A 16638-nucleotide genomic window follows, 5' to 3' on the forward strand; every position below is an offset into this window, starting at 1 on the left:
TATAGAAATGTCAGGTCATCATTCTCAACTTACGATGTGTCACCATTATCAAGCTGTGCAAAGACCCTCTCTGGCTGGTTTAATTTCTTCCATTTTGTCTTCGCATCGTTCCCAATTTGCATTCCCACTCCTCCACACTCCTTCTTAGCCCCCAAATCGGCACTCCCTCCAATTTGGTTGGTTGGGTGATTAGTTCGTTCGTTCATTCATTCATTCATTCATTCATTTGGAAGCTAGAGCCAGATACATTTCTGACCACTACTATGTTTGTGATGCTTTCAACAAGTGTTTCTTTTTTGGTATTGTTCTTTTCAACCCATGAACCCTAACCTCTGGTCCTTCTTCTGCTATATTCCTAGTGATTTATAAGCGTTCCCCACTCCTGCCATCCTGAAATATATAACTTGTTACTTTACCTATTTCATTTGCTTTATTCTTACTGCTTCTGATTTGTTTTATATTACTCTGGATCTTAATTCTCGCCTTGGAGGTGTTTCCTGGCTCATTTTGTATGATTTGCTTATTTACTGTACATGCTTTTGACTCCTGCGTCCAATGCAGTGATGGTGATGTTCAGAATCAGTCACTTTAGGTCAGTCCTCAGTCATCACCTAAAAGTCCAAGTTAACTCCTTATAACACTGACAGTAAATCATTGACACTCTTGCTTTGGCCCTCTTGTCTTGATCCTCTATACAAGTTTTACATATTCTAATAGTTGAATAATAGACCAGTGATGTCCAATGGAACAATCCATAAAATGGAAATGTTCTGTATTTTTGTGCCGTTCAATATGGTAGCCGCTGGTGACATGTGGCTATTAAGAGTTGCAATGTGGCTTGTGTGACAGAGGAGCTAAATTTTATATTTAATTAATTTAAAATAAAATTGAAATATACTCATGTGGCTAGTGGTTGCCAACTGGACAGTGCAGATCTACTGTATTTCTACCCACGATGTGGTGCCCAGACCAGCAGCATTGCCATCCCTCGGGAGCATGTTAGAAGCATGTGCAGAATACCAGGCACATCTAGTTCTACTGAATTAGATCTGCATTTTAAGAAGCTCTCCAGGTGGGGGCGCCTGGGTGGCTCAGTCGTTAAGCGTCTGCCTTCGGCTCGGGTGGTGATCCCCGGGGTCCTGGGACGGAGCCCCGTATCGGGCTCCCTGCTCAGCAGGAAGCCTGCTTCTCCCTCTCCCGCTCCCCCTGCTTGTGTTCTCTCTCTCGCTGTGTCTCTCTGTCAAATAAATAAAATCTTTAAAAAAAAAAAAAGATCTCCAGGTGATTTCTATGCACACTCAAGTCCCCCCCCACCCAATTTATTGAGATATAATGGACATAATAACATTGTGTAAGTTTAAGTTGTACAGGAGTATTGATTTGATACACTTATATATTGTAAAATGATTACCACCATAGTGTTAGCTAACAGCTCCCTCATATCGCATAATTACCATCTCTTTTTTTTGTGGGGAAAACATTTAAATTTTACTCTCTTAGCAACTTCCAAGTATATAATACAGAATTATTAACTATAATCACCATGCTGCAGATTCCCCGGGACTGACTTACTCATCTTGTGACTGGAAGTTTATACTCTTTTACCAACATTTACCCATTTCCCCCACCCTCCAGCCCCTGGTAAACACCATTAGTCTATTTCCATGAGTTAGCTTTTGTAGATTTTGCATATAAGTGGTATCATACAGTGTTTGTCCTTCTCTCTCTGACTTGTTTCACTTAGCATAAGGTGCTCAAGTTCCATCTGTGTTGTCACAAATGGCAGGATGTCCTTCTTTCTCATTGCTAAATAATATTCCGTGTGTGTGTGTGTGTGTGTGTGTGTGTGTGTGTGTATACATATATATACCACATCTTCTTTATCCAGGTGCCCCCAAATTGTACACTTTAAAAATATTTTCTATTTTAACATACTTTCCGTTGCTGATGTAGTGGAAAGATATCATCTTTATAATATTATCTTTATTCAGCAAACTGGCTGAGCTTTCGTATTACTACTAATAATTTGTTGATTATGTTCTGTTTTCAGTGTGGTCAGTCATAGTTCTCTCTCCTTCCTCTAGCTCTTCTTTCTTCTGATTATATTGCTGTGGCTAAGCCTCCAGTACTGGGCTAGTCCACAGCAGTGAGAGCAGGCACCTGGGCTGGCAGGGATGCATTTAAACTTTCTCCATACACCGTATTTGCTATAGATACTCAATAAATAGTCTTCATCAAGTTGAGAAAATATACATTTACTCTAGTTTTGTGAGATATATTTTTTTAATTCAAAGGTCAGTCCTCAGTCATCAAAAAGAGGTGTTCATCAAATGCTTGAAATGCATGAAATTTTTCTCCTTTAGCTCATTAATGGTAAAAACTACCTTAAATTTTTTTTTATTAAAGATTTTATTTGTTTACTTGACAGAGAGAGAGAGAGAACAAGAGCAGGAACACAAGCAGGTGGAGTGGGAGAGGGAGAAGCAGGCTTCCCGCCGAGCAGGGAGCCCCATGTGGGGCTCGATCCCAGGACCCTGGGCTCATGACAGGAGCCGAAGGCAGACGCCTAACGACTGAGCCACCCGGGCGCCCCTACCTTAATAGTATTTTTTCCTCAAATTAAAGTTTCCCATATTCTAGGATAAACCTTAGTTGGTCATAACTCTTTAAATACATGGTGGGATACAGTTAACGAATATTTTATTTATAATTTTCATATCTAGATTCAAATATGAAATAGCATGATCGTTTTTTTGTTTGTTTTTACAAAACTTATCTGACTTTGTAATAAAGGCTACACCAATCTTATAACAAAGGAGAAACCGATTTCTAGTTTCTAGAACAATTTATATATCTCATGTGATTATCTCCTCCTTAGAAGTGGGTGGAACTTTTCTGTAAAACCATCTGAGCCTAGGGCTTTTCAGGAAGAGGGAGGTCTTTGATTGTGTTGTAATTCTTAACTGGGTCCTTGCAACTCAGTGCGCTATTTATTCTTATTCTAATTTTGGAAATCACATTTTGCCAAAATCATATCAATTTTATTGTCTCCTAATTACAATTCTTCATACTATTGTTAGTCTTAAAACTTTCTGTTGTGTTTGTGGTTTCTTTCAGTGTTTATTACTTGTTTATCTTCTCTTTCTTTCCCCCATTAATTTTGTCATGTATTTGTATATTTTATAATCTTTTCAAAAACACCAGCTAGTTTAATGTCTTGTTGCTCCAGTCTACTTCTCTGATTTTTGACCTTAGCTATATGTTTTCTTCCCTTCCTTCCTTCCTTTTCTCCTCCTCCTCCATCTTCCTCTTTTTCCTGTTCTTCTTCCTCTTCTTCCTTCCCCCGCCCCCCTCCCCCCCCCCCCCCCCCCCCCCCCCCCCCCCCCCCGCCTCCACTTCTCCTCCTCCTCTTCTTCTTCTTCTTCAGGTTTGTTCTGGAGCCTTTATCTAGCTTCCTTCCTGCACTAAAAAATTAGCTCCAAGAATGTTTCAAAAAGGGGTTTTTGGTTAAGCTATCTGAAGCCTCATATACCTGATATTATTTTTATTTCATTCACATTTAAATAGTATTTTAGCTGGATATAAAATTCTAGATTTGAATTATTTTTCCATCAACACTTTAAAATATTACTTCATTGTCTGTGTCCAGTTCTGTTATTGGGGTTTCATGTCATGCTGATTCTTTTTCCTTTTTCCTTATTTCTTTTTACAGATTTATTAATTCACTTGGGGGGGGGTTGGGAGGAGCAGAGGGGTAGGGAGAGAGAGTCCCAAGCAGACTCTGCACAGAGTGCGGAGCCTGACTCGTGGCTCTGTCCCACCACCCTGAGATCACAACCTGAGCCGAAGCCAAGAGTCAGGTGCTTGGGCTCCTGGGTGGCTCAGTTGGTTAAGCGACTGCCTTCAGCTCAGGTCATGATCCTGGAGTCCAGGGATCAAGTCCTGCATTGGGCTCCCTACTCAGCAGGGAGTCTGCTTCTCCCTCTGACCCTCTTCCCTCTCGTGCTCTCTATCTCTCATTCTCTCTCTCTCAAATAAATAAATAAAATCTTTAAAAAAAAAAAAGAGTCGGGTGCTTAACCAACTGAACCACCCAGGTACCCCAATTCTTTTTCTTTTTTAATTGATCTACTTTTTCTTTATAGATGTTTTGAGAATTTTCTCTGTGTCATTAAGGTTCTTAAATTTCACTACAACATATCCAGCTGTGAGTTCCTTTTTTATTTATCTTGTTTAACACTCTGTCCTTTCAATCTGAAGTTTTATATTTTCTTTATTTCTAAGAAAGTCTCAGTCATTATACCTTCAAATATATCCTCTCTCCATAACTTATTTTCCCATTCTGGCTCCAGAGTCTGATCCTAATCACTGCACTACCCTCCCTCTCTGAAGAGTCAACATTTTTTGCCCTTTTCTGTTTAGGTACTGCCTGCCCCCACCACACGGTGGGAGGCAATGATAGGGTCCGATTTTCTGTCTGTAATCCTAGTGCATCAGTGCCCACTGTGTGTTAAATGAATGAATGAACGAATGAATGAATGAACTAAGAGAATGGAGGAGTGGGAGAGGCCGTAGAGCCAGAGCATGAGGTGCCCTGGGGCCAGGGCAGCAATCAAGATTCATGACAATACCGCGTGCCCACACCCAGATGCATGACCTCTAAAGGGGGACAGCCCGTTTGTCAGATCCCTCCCTGTGGGAATGCACTTGGGGCAGCCAGCCTGGCCCAGCCATGCTCTTAGATAACGACTGCCATATCCACAGCCAATTCTGGCCTCGAGCTCTATTCTGACAGTGGTGGGGATCCCGAGGTGAAATTGGCCTGACTTTTTCCTGTCCAGCTTGGGACCTATGGCAAGTTGTCCTGCTCTTTGACCCTCAGTTTTCTCTTCTATAACTTGGAGATAATGACATTGTCTTGTCCAGCTTGTAAGGGTGTGAAGAGCAACAAAAGAGGTGTTTATTTTTTTTATTTTTTTATTTTATTTTTTTTTAAAGATTTTTATTTATTTAATAGAGAGAGAGAGAGACAGAGAGAGAGGGAACACGAGCAGGGGGAGTGGGAGAGGGAGAAGCAGGCCTCCCGCCGAGCAGGGAGCCCGATGCGGGGCTCGATCCCAGGACCCTGGGATCATGACCTGAGCCGAAGGCAGTCGCTTAACCAACTGAGCCACCCAGGCGCCCCTTATTTTTATTTTTTAAAAGAGATGTTTAAATGCTCTGTAAGTATGAAGAGCTGCACATAACAAGGTGACACATCACGATGCACCCAAGAACCTCTAGCCCTTGGGTCTGAGTTGTGAAGGCAGAGTCCCCCTTTGTGATGTGGAGTCCTTGATTTAAATCCTGCTTCCTTAGAGGTGGTCAAGACTCCCCACAGGTCTGTGGCTCTCCAGATCACTGGGAAGAAGCTTCTGGGGGCCAGAGCCAGCTTCCTTTCAGATGGAGCAGCAACTCTAGGCTGGTGGTTCTGCCCACTCTTCGCTCTCCCCTCTCACATGCTCAACCACCACTTTGTACTGTATTTCTCCACTCCATCCCCCACGTCCTCCCCTCCTTTGGTTTCATTGAGTTCCCATTCTGGTCTCCCCTGCTTGTGAGAGAGCCCCATACTCTGAGCATTACCCTTCCCCTCTGCCTAGCAGAACTTCCTTCACTGCGTTTGTACCTTATGACCCTGCTCTCAGCTAGGCCTATGCTGAGGAATTCAGTCTAAGGGTCTCCTAGCTGATATGGGTTTACTCCTCATGAGCTCTCTCTCTCTATATATATATAGAAGAAATATATATATATAGAAAATATACTTTCAATAGGGCACCTAAAGTCTTAACCCAAAGAGGGTAACAGTGGTGGGAAATGTCAGGTCCCCTGGAGCCTGGTGGCAAGGAGGGGGAAGGACATCTTCCAAACCCCTCAAATAGCCCACATAGGCAGTAATGTATAATCTTGACAAATACTCCCTTGGTTTCCAAGGCACAGACATTTTTCTGGCTAGGACTCTCTCTCCTGTACCTAGGCTATCAGCTTTTAGAAAACACCCTTTCACTTTTGGCTTCTCTTAATGGCCACTCTGAGCAAACTTTGAACCTTTATCGATTCATGTGATTTTCTACCATTTCCTCTTTCTTATTTTTTAACTAGGTTTGATATTCTTTCAATATTCCTGCCTTTCTGGTCTTTCATAAAAGTCTTCCTTTTGTATAGCTTTATTTGAAGAGACTTCAAGTATGAGGTGGGAAATTGGATTGGATTATCTTGGGCACCACCCAACCCTAAACTCATTGATTCTGTGAAATTTACGACATAGTTAACACTAAACTAGCACCACCGGAGGGTCACTAATGATTAAAACTTCAATTATGTGGATAGTGTCCATGTGCTTACTGAGAAGATACAATGCTAACCAGCAACTTCTTTGTTCTGTGTTAGGATTAATGAGTTACTCTGACATTGTCTAGTTTGAACATTCAAACTAGTCATACTTCCAATGTGCTCTGGAAATCCTATCTTAGTAATGATAATAACAGATAACACACAGTACACCAGGCACTGTCCCAAGTACTTTCAATACATTAACTTATTTCTCATAATATTACGAGATAATTAATATTTTTACCCCTACATTACAGAAGGGAGAACTGAGGCACAGAGACACTAAGTAATTTGCCCAAGATCTGAGTCAGTAAATGATAGAGCGAGGATTCAAACTTAGCAGTCTGGCCTCTTAACTACTACCCATGCTACCTCCTGAAGCTCAGAAAAGATTATTGTGCACCCCCTCATATGTAATTATGCTGTCGTATCTCCTCCCAGGAGACTAAGAGAGCCCCTCCTCGGGGCACCTGGGTGGCTCAGTCGTTGGGCGTCTGCCTTCGGCTCAGGTCATGATCCGGGAGTCCTGGGATGGAGCCCCGCATCGGGCTCCCTGCTCGGCGGGAAGCCTGCTTCTCCCTCTCCCACTCCCCCTGCTTGTGTTCCCTCTCTCGCTGTATTTCTCTCTGTCAAGTAAATAAATAAAATCTTAAAAAAAAAAAAAAAAGAACCGCTCCTCTACCCTCTTATCATTATAATGTGTGTCTGGGTTTTACCTGTTGCACGCTGAAAAGAAGAATTAGGAGACCTTTGAAAGAGGTGAGTACGGAAGTGATACCGAAGCTACAATAAGAAACAGGAAGTAAGCAATGTTTGAGTCAAGGTCAGAAGGGTTGGAGAGGGGAGCAGAGGAGGAAATGAGGGTCTGTTGAAGGCTGCAAAATCATAAGCACATGCCATACAAAAGAATATGAATGGGAACACTCAAAATCATAAAGTTGTCAAATTCATCAATAGAATTTTATTTGAAGCCTAACAGGGTGTTTTGTTTGGAACTAGACAATCTGATTTGGAAGAAATTGATTTCTCAAAATGGATTTGGAAGAGCAAAGGGCCAAGAATAACTGAGAAGCAATTTTGAAAAAGTAGAACGTGGAAGAACTTGCCCTACCAGATCAAGATTTATTATCAAAATATTTCGCAATGAAGACAACAGAGTTTGGGCAAAAGGATAAACCTTGGAACAGAACAGAAAGCCTAACCACGGGCCCACCCGTGTTTGGAAATAATACCAAGCAGAGATGATATTACAAATGCATGGGGAGAGGGTGGTCTATTTAATAAATGAGTCCTAGGAATGACTTTTATCCATATGGAAAATACAAAATTAGATTTCTCCCTTAGATCAACCCTCTGTAGATTAAAGAACTAAAAACAAAAAGCAAAACTTTAAAGCACAGAGTGAAAATACAGAAAAATTCTTCATGACCTTAAGATCATGAACAATTTCTCTTTAACAAAGCAAACAAACAAAAAAGAAAACATAAAAAATCGATAATTTTGACTTCATAAAAATTAACTTCTTCATAACAAAAGGCCATTATAACAAAGTGAAAAACAAGCCGTCGCCTGAGAGAAGGCACTTGCAATGAGTGTAACAAGTAAAGAAATCTCTTAAATTAATTAGAAAAAAGATAAACAGCACTTGGGAAGAAATGGGCAAAGAATATAAACTATCAATTTGTAGAGGAGGAACCCCAGAAGGTAGGTAGAAATTCAAAAAGATGCTTGCTTCCCCTATTAAGCAAAGAAATACAAATCAAAACAGCAGTAAAATAATCATTCACATCTACCAGATCAGCAAAAATTTAAGTCAGCCAATGCCAAGTGTTGACAGAGCTGTTTCACGGAAATTCACTCCCTCCTAGTGGGACCGTAAAATTGGCAATAACAAGTAAAGTCGTAGGTGGTCATGTCCAGAAGTTCTACTCCTAGGCATCTAGTCTTGTATGTGGCACAAGAAGACATGTATTAAGATGTTTGCTGTAGCTTGGACACCACCTAAATGTCCATCAAGAAAATGGATAACTAAATAGGATTATAGTTACACAATGGAGTACACAGTACAGCATGGGCCCGCATAGATAAAAATCTCACAATTGTAATGCTAAGGGAGAAATGAACAGTGCAGAAGATTCTGATACTGTATATATACACGTATGTAGCTTAAAAGCTGGCAGGGCGTAATAAGTAATACTTTATAATGCTTATGGATACATACAAAATGCAATAAAAATAGTAACAAAATACAAAAACATGCATGAGGATGACTGACATCGAATTCAAAACGGTGCTTAGCCCTGGGAAGTGAAGGAGGAGATGGGCTGGAGAGGAGTACAGAGGGGAACTCCACTGTATCTCTCGTATTTATTTTCTTTGCAGTAGAAAGACCTGAAGCAAATAAGGCAATATGCTAATATTTGCTAAAGCTGATGTGGCCATCATTAAGGCTGACCACCGAATATATCTGGCTCTCTGCCTTCCAGGCCCATGGTAGGATTGCCTTTCCCATTCACTCTGAAGTTAGGGGTGGCCTAGAGAATTACTGTGGCCAGTGAACTGGAGTGGAAGTAACTTCTGTTTCTGGCCTCATGAACCAGTGCACAAAAGTTTTGGCCAACATGGCCGCGCAGAGTCAAACCTTCTCTCTTCTCCAGTCCCTGAGCAGATGCCATGTCTCCAGGCAGCCCGTGGAGGACAGGTGATTGGGTAAGCTTTATTGCTCTCAGCCTTTGAGATTTGGGGATGTTTGTTAGCACAGCACAACCAAGTCTTTCCTGACGGATACAGCTGGGAAGTTGGTCCACAGGGGTTCCCTGTATCATTAGTCTCTGATTTTATCTACATATTGAAAAATTACAAATAAAATTTTAAAAGTTCTTAATTTGGACTGGATTAATCCTATTAATCACATTATCTTTACTGGTCTGTGCAAGGTCCTGCTCTTTTATTAATTCTTATTTTATTTATTCTTATTTTCTTAATTCTTATTTTATTAATTTTTTTTTCTTAATGAGACGGAAGCAACGTTGATCTGCAGGAGATCTTGCTGAGGGGAATGAGTGATGGGCTCGCCCTCCCAGCCCGAGTCCAGCTTCCCTCCAGTGCTGTATGCTAGCCTGCAGCATCTCTCAGTGCCTTGCGGGCACCAGAAACCCACTTAGAAAGTCTCAGCTCTTCTCCAGAGAAGTGTAAACAAGAACTGATGAATGCAGCGGCGCCCCCAACTGTTGCTGACCCTTTGTATGGCTTTTAGAAAACTGGTTTGCTCTTTGTTCCCAGTTCTCTGATGTGTCTGAAAGCAGCAGACTTGCCCCCAGGGGGTCCCTTTCCTGGCTCCTTCCACCTCTGCAAGAAATGCTAGGGAGAACTCTCTCACCCACCTCTTGGCTTCCAGGTTCCTTTCCAGGGCTGCCTGCAAAACCTGCAGGGAGTAAAAACCCCAGAGAGAGGTGAGGGGAGGGGGCAGAGTGCTGGGGAGAAGGAAGAGAGAGACGCGTGCTCCTGGCCAGTTCTGTCCCTCGCTGCGCAAGCGGTGCCTGGAAGTCACCTGAAATGCAATGCCTTTGAGAAGTTCCGTGGAAAGAATGATATCATGGCCAACCACTCCCTGCCCCCTCCCCAACCTTTTTTCCAGTGGGAGTGAGAAGTAAATAGACTGACACATTTTCCAGTCAGGGAGCAGTTCTGGAGAGCAAGTTTATCTTGGCACGGGCGCTCAGGTGGGGCTGTGAGAAACCTTATCTGTGCTTGCCCAGTAAACAAGGAGCCCTCATGTCCCCGGAGCCTTGGCCACCACACAGCTGACCACAGGAGGCAGGTGAGCGGGACGAGCAGCATGCTGGCCAGAGCCACTGCAGAGCCAGACTGGCCCCGGGTCGGGGGGGAGGGAGGAAGGGGGGGCAGACCGTGGTAGGTAAATATTGCCTCGATTTGATTGACGGACTCATTACTGACTCTGTCGGCTGCCAAGAGAAATGCCATCAAATCCACCAGATTCAAAGGAAGAACTGATGTCCCCGAATTTGACGATTCTCAACTGTAATGCGCATTTGGTGACCTGGGGATCTCCTTAGAAATTGCATTTCCATCAAGCTGCGGGGGGCCTGCCCTTAGTGCTGGCCCACAGTCCACACTTAGTTCACAAAGTCTTCATGTTCAGATGACTGTGTGCCTTTTGCACACAGTCGAAATAGTAACCATTTAAGGAGCTCTGTCTTGACTCTGTGACAGGTGCTGTACAGGTGTTTTCTGTCATCTACCTCTTATTCTCTACCCCAGCTCTGCAAGGTGGGGGTTATTATTCCTGCCCCCTCCTTGATGGGCAAGGAAATAGAGGCTAAGAGAGGTTAATTCATGCAATGTACGTGTCATTGCCAAGAGATTTCATTACTACCTTCCCTCCCATTCCCAGTGATCTGAAATAACCCAAAGACAGAGGATAATAAACACCCTGCATTCGGGCGGGGTGACTCTGCTTGTGGCGATTCTCCCTCTTGATCTCTGAGAATAATTCCTTTTGTACAGAATCATCAGGGCCAAGCAGAGGAATTCAGGAACGCTAGAATGAATATGGGGCCCAGTAAGTCCTGGCCTTGATGGAGACAGCTCTTCAGAAAGGTCTCGTTTTCGATCCCTCTGGCGCTGATGTGTTCACCCACAGGACATGCCATTTGAGAATCTTCATACCTGGAGCACATGCTTTGATGCGTCAGCTTGGAAAGAATGCCTCTTAGGGCCATTCAGAAGAAAAAAATGCCCCAGCTTTTGGAAACACCAAAGTGCAGGCAATTATAACTGGACTGACTGACCTGGAGATATTTAAATACTTCGAAGAACTGTGATGTGCTCTTGCAAAACCCAGACTGCCTCCAGCTATGAACTTGCATCATGTCCGGATCTTAAGGAGCAAGGCAGCCCCCCCCCACAGGGCGCAGCGGGAGCAATGAGAGACCCCCTGCGGACCCGTGGAAGACCGGAGTTTGGGTGGCCCCTCAACAAGTCGGGCTCCCCACGGGACACCATCAGCATTTGAACCTCACCCAGAGTGGTTCAGAGATGGAACCGAGATTTGCACTGCAGGGTGGGGAAGGCCAGGTTCAGGCCCTCCTGGAGAGCTATCCCAGCTCCACCCTGCAAAGTTCTTACCCAGAAGAAAACACTCAGAGCAGCAAGTCCCAAGACACAGTGGAGGCCTCCAAAGAAGTCATAATTAATATTGTTGTTTACATATAACATCATTCTAGGAAGCACTTGAGGGAATTTACAGACACCATGTAAAATAGAGCAAAGTTAAAAAAAAAATACAAGAGAATGTGAGGGAAAGGGAAATCAAGGTTTGAAAAGAGGATGAAGCCTAATGGGGGTAATACTTTCTCATATACCATAAGGTCCCGTATGCTTGGGCTAAGCTATCTTCAAATCAAGCCCTGACTCCACTAACCTAAACCCACCCAGCACTCACGATGTACAAAAAAGAAGCGATAGCTTCAGAGATGCACATCCAGTCCATTCCTGGCGCTGAGGCTCCCCATGGGGGAGAATCAGAAGACACAGTGGAAAGTCATGAAGATCGTCCTCAACACTATTTCTACGGGCACTGCTCTGGGGACCTGAAGGGCTGATTTCTAAGGCCCTCTGGGCCCCTCCTCTCTGGAAATCTGAGCGCAGTCTTTTCCCCAGGCCTGGTGTCGTCTTCACTCAGTGCTTTGGGGAGTGAGCCCCTCGTGCTCCCAGCAAACCTGCAGACATTGATGGACAAGTTGGGGTCACAACATGCAGCCCATCCACAGGCTGGGAGCAATGGTCTTCCTGCCGAGAGCCACTGGGCACAAAGCAGTCTCCTTTCTTGGGACAAGCACAGGCCAAGGAGCCAGAGGACCAAACCAAGTGCTGGTCCTGAGTTCACCACTCACTGACCGTCGGAGCTGAGGAAAGGCAACTCCCCTCTCAGCACCTTAGTTCTGTCAGCTGCAAAATGGAGGACATGGGCTAGCATCCCATCTGTCCCCTCCCTGAGGATTCTCCGAGCTGCAACCCTCTGCAATGCATGGCAGAGCGAAGAGAGGCCATAAAGCCGAGTCGCAAGCTTTGGGGTCTGTGGTAGAGATAGAAATGCGCCACCCGGATCCCCTGTCAGAGGAGGACCCGCTGCCCAGCTGTGGAAGTGGGGTCAGCAGATGGCCTCCAGCTGTCAGCTGCTTTACGGTTGGCACCAGCCAGAGAGCCACCTCTCCCAAGACCATGTCCTTCCCCAGGACAGCCCACACTGCAGACTGAGCAGTGCAGGGGAAGGCAGACCCCGGAATTTTGTCCCAACACAGGCCACTCCCACAGGTAACGTTTCCTCCACGGCTCCCCGTAGAACTGGCCAAGATTTGTGGAGGCTGCCTCTCCGTGAGACTTCCTTCTGGGCCCCCTCCTGCTTCTTCTCCTGCTTTCCCTGGGTGTTGGTCCCAAACCCTGTCTCCACATGTGCCCCTGAAGAACCCATCTTGCAACAGCATCCAGGCACCCAGGGCACCCAGAATGGCCAGACACCTGAACTTCGGAACAGAAGCCTTGGCCACCGCGTACCCAAGAGTGAAAGAAGCAACCGGTGTGGTCGCTAGGACAGCACGTGTAGCCATAGCTACAGGTCGGGGCGTCCTCCAGTGGGAGCCCCGCCCCCTAAAAGGCAGGACCCGCTTCCCCCCAGACCAGCCCCTTCTGCACTTTGCAGGTGGTGCCAGTTTTGCAGTCCCTCAGGCTCAAGAAATCCAAGGCTTCGCCAGTTCCCTTTCTCTTCTGCTCCCACATCCAAGCAAGGACTGAGTTCAGCAGGCTCGACCTCTGCACCGCCTCCCGCCACCTGCCCCTCCCCTGAGCGCCGCCTCCCGCTTGGGCCACGGAAGCAGCCCCCTGCAGACCTCCCTCTGCAGTTCACCCCTCCTTCCCGACTGCCAGATGGCCATTCCGGGTGCAGGCTCCTTTCCCTGTGATGCGCCCCTCTGCTCACCGTCATTGCTCTGTAGGAGGAAGAGATGCCGGAATCACACCAGTCCCTCACACCTGTTTCCCCCTAAGTCACAGGGAGGTGTTCGTTGCTGCTTGTGACAAATCCCCAAACACAAACAAAGGTGGCAAAACAATGTGAATTGGATGAGAAGTTTCTGTTTCTACATGGGTTCAGATCAGCATTATTTCCTTACCTTGGACCCGGAAGGCAGAGCCCTCGTTCAGCGGCTGAGATGCGCGTGTGCTTGTGCGGACCCGTAGAGCCCCAAGAACAGAAGAGCTGGGTGATTTGCTGGCACTCGGTACCAGGGTCTTGAGAAATACTCTGTAATACAAATAGCTTTAAAATACCCACATCCTGGCGTGTGGACGGACAGGCTGTGCGTGTAGGAGACTGCATGTGCCCGCGAAGTCAGGTGTAACCTCCCCGGGCTGCCACGGGAAAGCGTGGCTCGCACACCTGTGTGCTTCTAGCGAGGATGTCGGCAGGTGCGAGGGCCAGTGCAAATACTCCAAGAAAGTGCTGGAAAGAGGGAGAGACAGGATATCAACTATTAGATGTGGCATCCTTCTCTTCTAAGAGAACTGGGTTGGCCTTGCTTTCTCAGAAACCCAAGAGAAGGTTGCTGCCCTTGCTATGTTTTCCTATTAACAAGCAACAAAACGTTGCTTGTAATCAAACGTGTAATTAAACGTGCCTAGTAATCAACGCAAGTTTCACTTTCTCTTCTTTTTACTATTCATTTTCAAGCAGATCCGATGGAGGATGATTTAATACCTCACTTTTCTGCCAAGGCAGCTGAGTGCTTGCCACTCTTGCATCCTTCCTGTGCAGTGAGCTGAGGCTGGGGAACATCAAGCCCATTTTACAGATGAGTAGAGTGAGGCCAAGTAAAAAGACCTGTTCATTCTCTTTTTGAGAATCTCAGACAACATCATAATCTGGAGTGTAATTCATTGGTCTTTATATTTTCTTCTTTTTGATCAACTGAGCCACCCAGGTGCCCCTTGTATTTTCTTCTTTTTAAATTGAGAAATTCGTAAGCGTTGTGGAAGATTACGTCCTGCAGAAGATGGCGATAAAATGAGAATGACCCTGGGGAGTGTGTGTGAAGGGGACCCTGTCTGGGGTGGGAGCTCTCATTGGTGCACTCTCCAACCACTCCAAAATTCAAAAGAGCAGGTGGCTAGAGCAAGGAACGCCCCCCAACCTCCAGAAAGACTCAAGCGCACATAATGCTAGCTTTTTTCATTAGTAACATCAGGGGCATTAAAGCATAAAGCTAGACAGCAGCCTCAGGAGAATCTCCTTCCACCTTTCTGGTTTTTGTTTCCTAAGAGGAGGCCTGGAGGAAGAGGTAGGAGATGTAGACAGGGGCCCACTCAGAGGGCAGGTGGGGAGTGCAGGGCAAGGTTCTGCGGTGCTGCAGGCTTCAGAAGCACCCAGCTGCCCCAGGACGGTGCTCCCGCCTGAAGCCATACTGTACCACTCCTTGGGCTCACTAGGCTTAGAAGCCCTCCGTGGGGGCCTTGGCTGCCCTGAGGGCCTCATTAAGCACATGAAAAGGCATATGGCCTTTCTTGCTATCATGGCTTGTCATCGGCTTCTCTTAGACTGGTGCAGGACCTCTCTCCTGGGGCACACCTGGGCTTGGGGGCCTGGCCTGGGCCTGGGCAGGTGCACCGGGTGCCTGGGGCCCATTCCGAGGATTCCCCTTCAGTCCGAAGCTCTGTACCTTCTTAGTGAAAAGGGTCTGCCAAGACCCTTTCCCCCGCTCCCATTGACCAGTGGATTTAATAATCCACTCGAGTGCTGTTGCCAGATTACAGCTGGGGGCCAGGATTCCAATCAGATCCCTCCAGAAGGCAAGCCCACTGGTTGCAGCCACCCCCACCCTTCCAAGGGGTTCACTTCTTGCTCTGTCTTACCATGGCATGGTTTCCCCTCAGACTTCTGCCACCAACCATCATCAGTCTCTGTGACCACAGAGCTCTCTCTTCTCACCCACTTACCCTGCCTGAAATGCCTATTGTTGGACGGAGCCCGCGGATGTACCGCGAGCATGTCTTTCTCACCACAGTGTGAATTTCTGCATCAAATCAAGTGTGCCTGCCTAGCAGCTGCCTGGGGATTAGGGAGCTGAAGGATGGACACTCGCAGGGAAATGAAAAGCATGGTTTTGGAGCTTGCAAGGCTGTGATGAAGGGAGCATGGGTTTCTTGAGATCAGTGGGCAGGTCAGAGAGAGGTGTGAAACGAGAGAGAGTGGAAAGGGGAAGTCTCAGAAGACACAGTTCACATCAACTCAATTTGACCTACTTAACACTTCTGCTTGGGTGCCACCTAACTGGAAAAGAAATGCTGATATTCACTCAAATGATGTAGAAGTGAGGGAAACTGGATGGGTTTGGCCAATAGAAGTGACTGCCTTTTTTCTCCTGCTAGAAATTCTGTGCACAATCCATTCTGTGGAGTACAAGGACCTTTACTAACAAATAGGCATTCCATCCAGCTTGCAAACTTGGAGTTGCGGGGGGCTCCAGTGCTCCCTCCCAAGATACAGATTCTTCTGCTCACTCCTCGTTTCCAGCACACCCCTGGCACTTTCTCAGCCCTGAGCCTTTACTTTTGCTGTTCTTGTAGTAAGGATTGCCCTTCTCTGGCTTCTACCCATCCTTCGAGGCCAGCTTAATGGCATCCTTTCTCTTTAGCTTTTCTTGATACATTCATTCGTTCATTCATTCCTTCAACAAATGTTTTTTGAGTGCCTACTATGTGCAAGCACTCTTCTAGGTGATGAAGTCCAGCAGTAAACAAAACAGACTCTGTCCTTACCTTTATGGAGCATATATTCTGGTAGTCAGCACCCCTCTCCCCAAGACAAGAGTAATCACACCACCCCCCATGGTCACATGTCTTTACTGCAGTGGTCATCATATGGTCTTAGAAGGGACTGGTGTCTGGTCCTCCCAATCTCCTTAGTGAAGGACCCCATGCCAAGCCCCAGAGGCAGCCCTTGATTTCTTTATACAAGGAACTCAGGAGAGCAAATCTGGTAGGAAAGGCAGAGGCGAGGGGTCTTTTTTCTTTCTTTTTTTTTTTTTTTAACATATTTTAGTTATTTACTTGTCAGAGAGCATAAGCAGGGGGAGCAGCAGGCAGAGGGAGAAGCAGACTCCCCGCTGAGCAAGGAGCCAGATGTGGGGCTCTGTCCCAGGACCCTGGGATCATGACCTGAGCCGAAGGCAGATGCTTAACTGACGGAGCCAC

This window comes from Zalophus californianus, chromosome 8 (assembly GCF_009762305.2).
Source record: "Zalophus californianus isolate mZalCal1 chromosome 8, mZalCal1.pri.v2, whole genome shotgun sequence".
NCBI lineage: Eukaryota > Metazoa > Chordata > Mammalia > Carnivora > Otariidae > Zalophus > Zalophus californianus.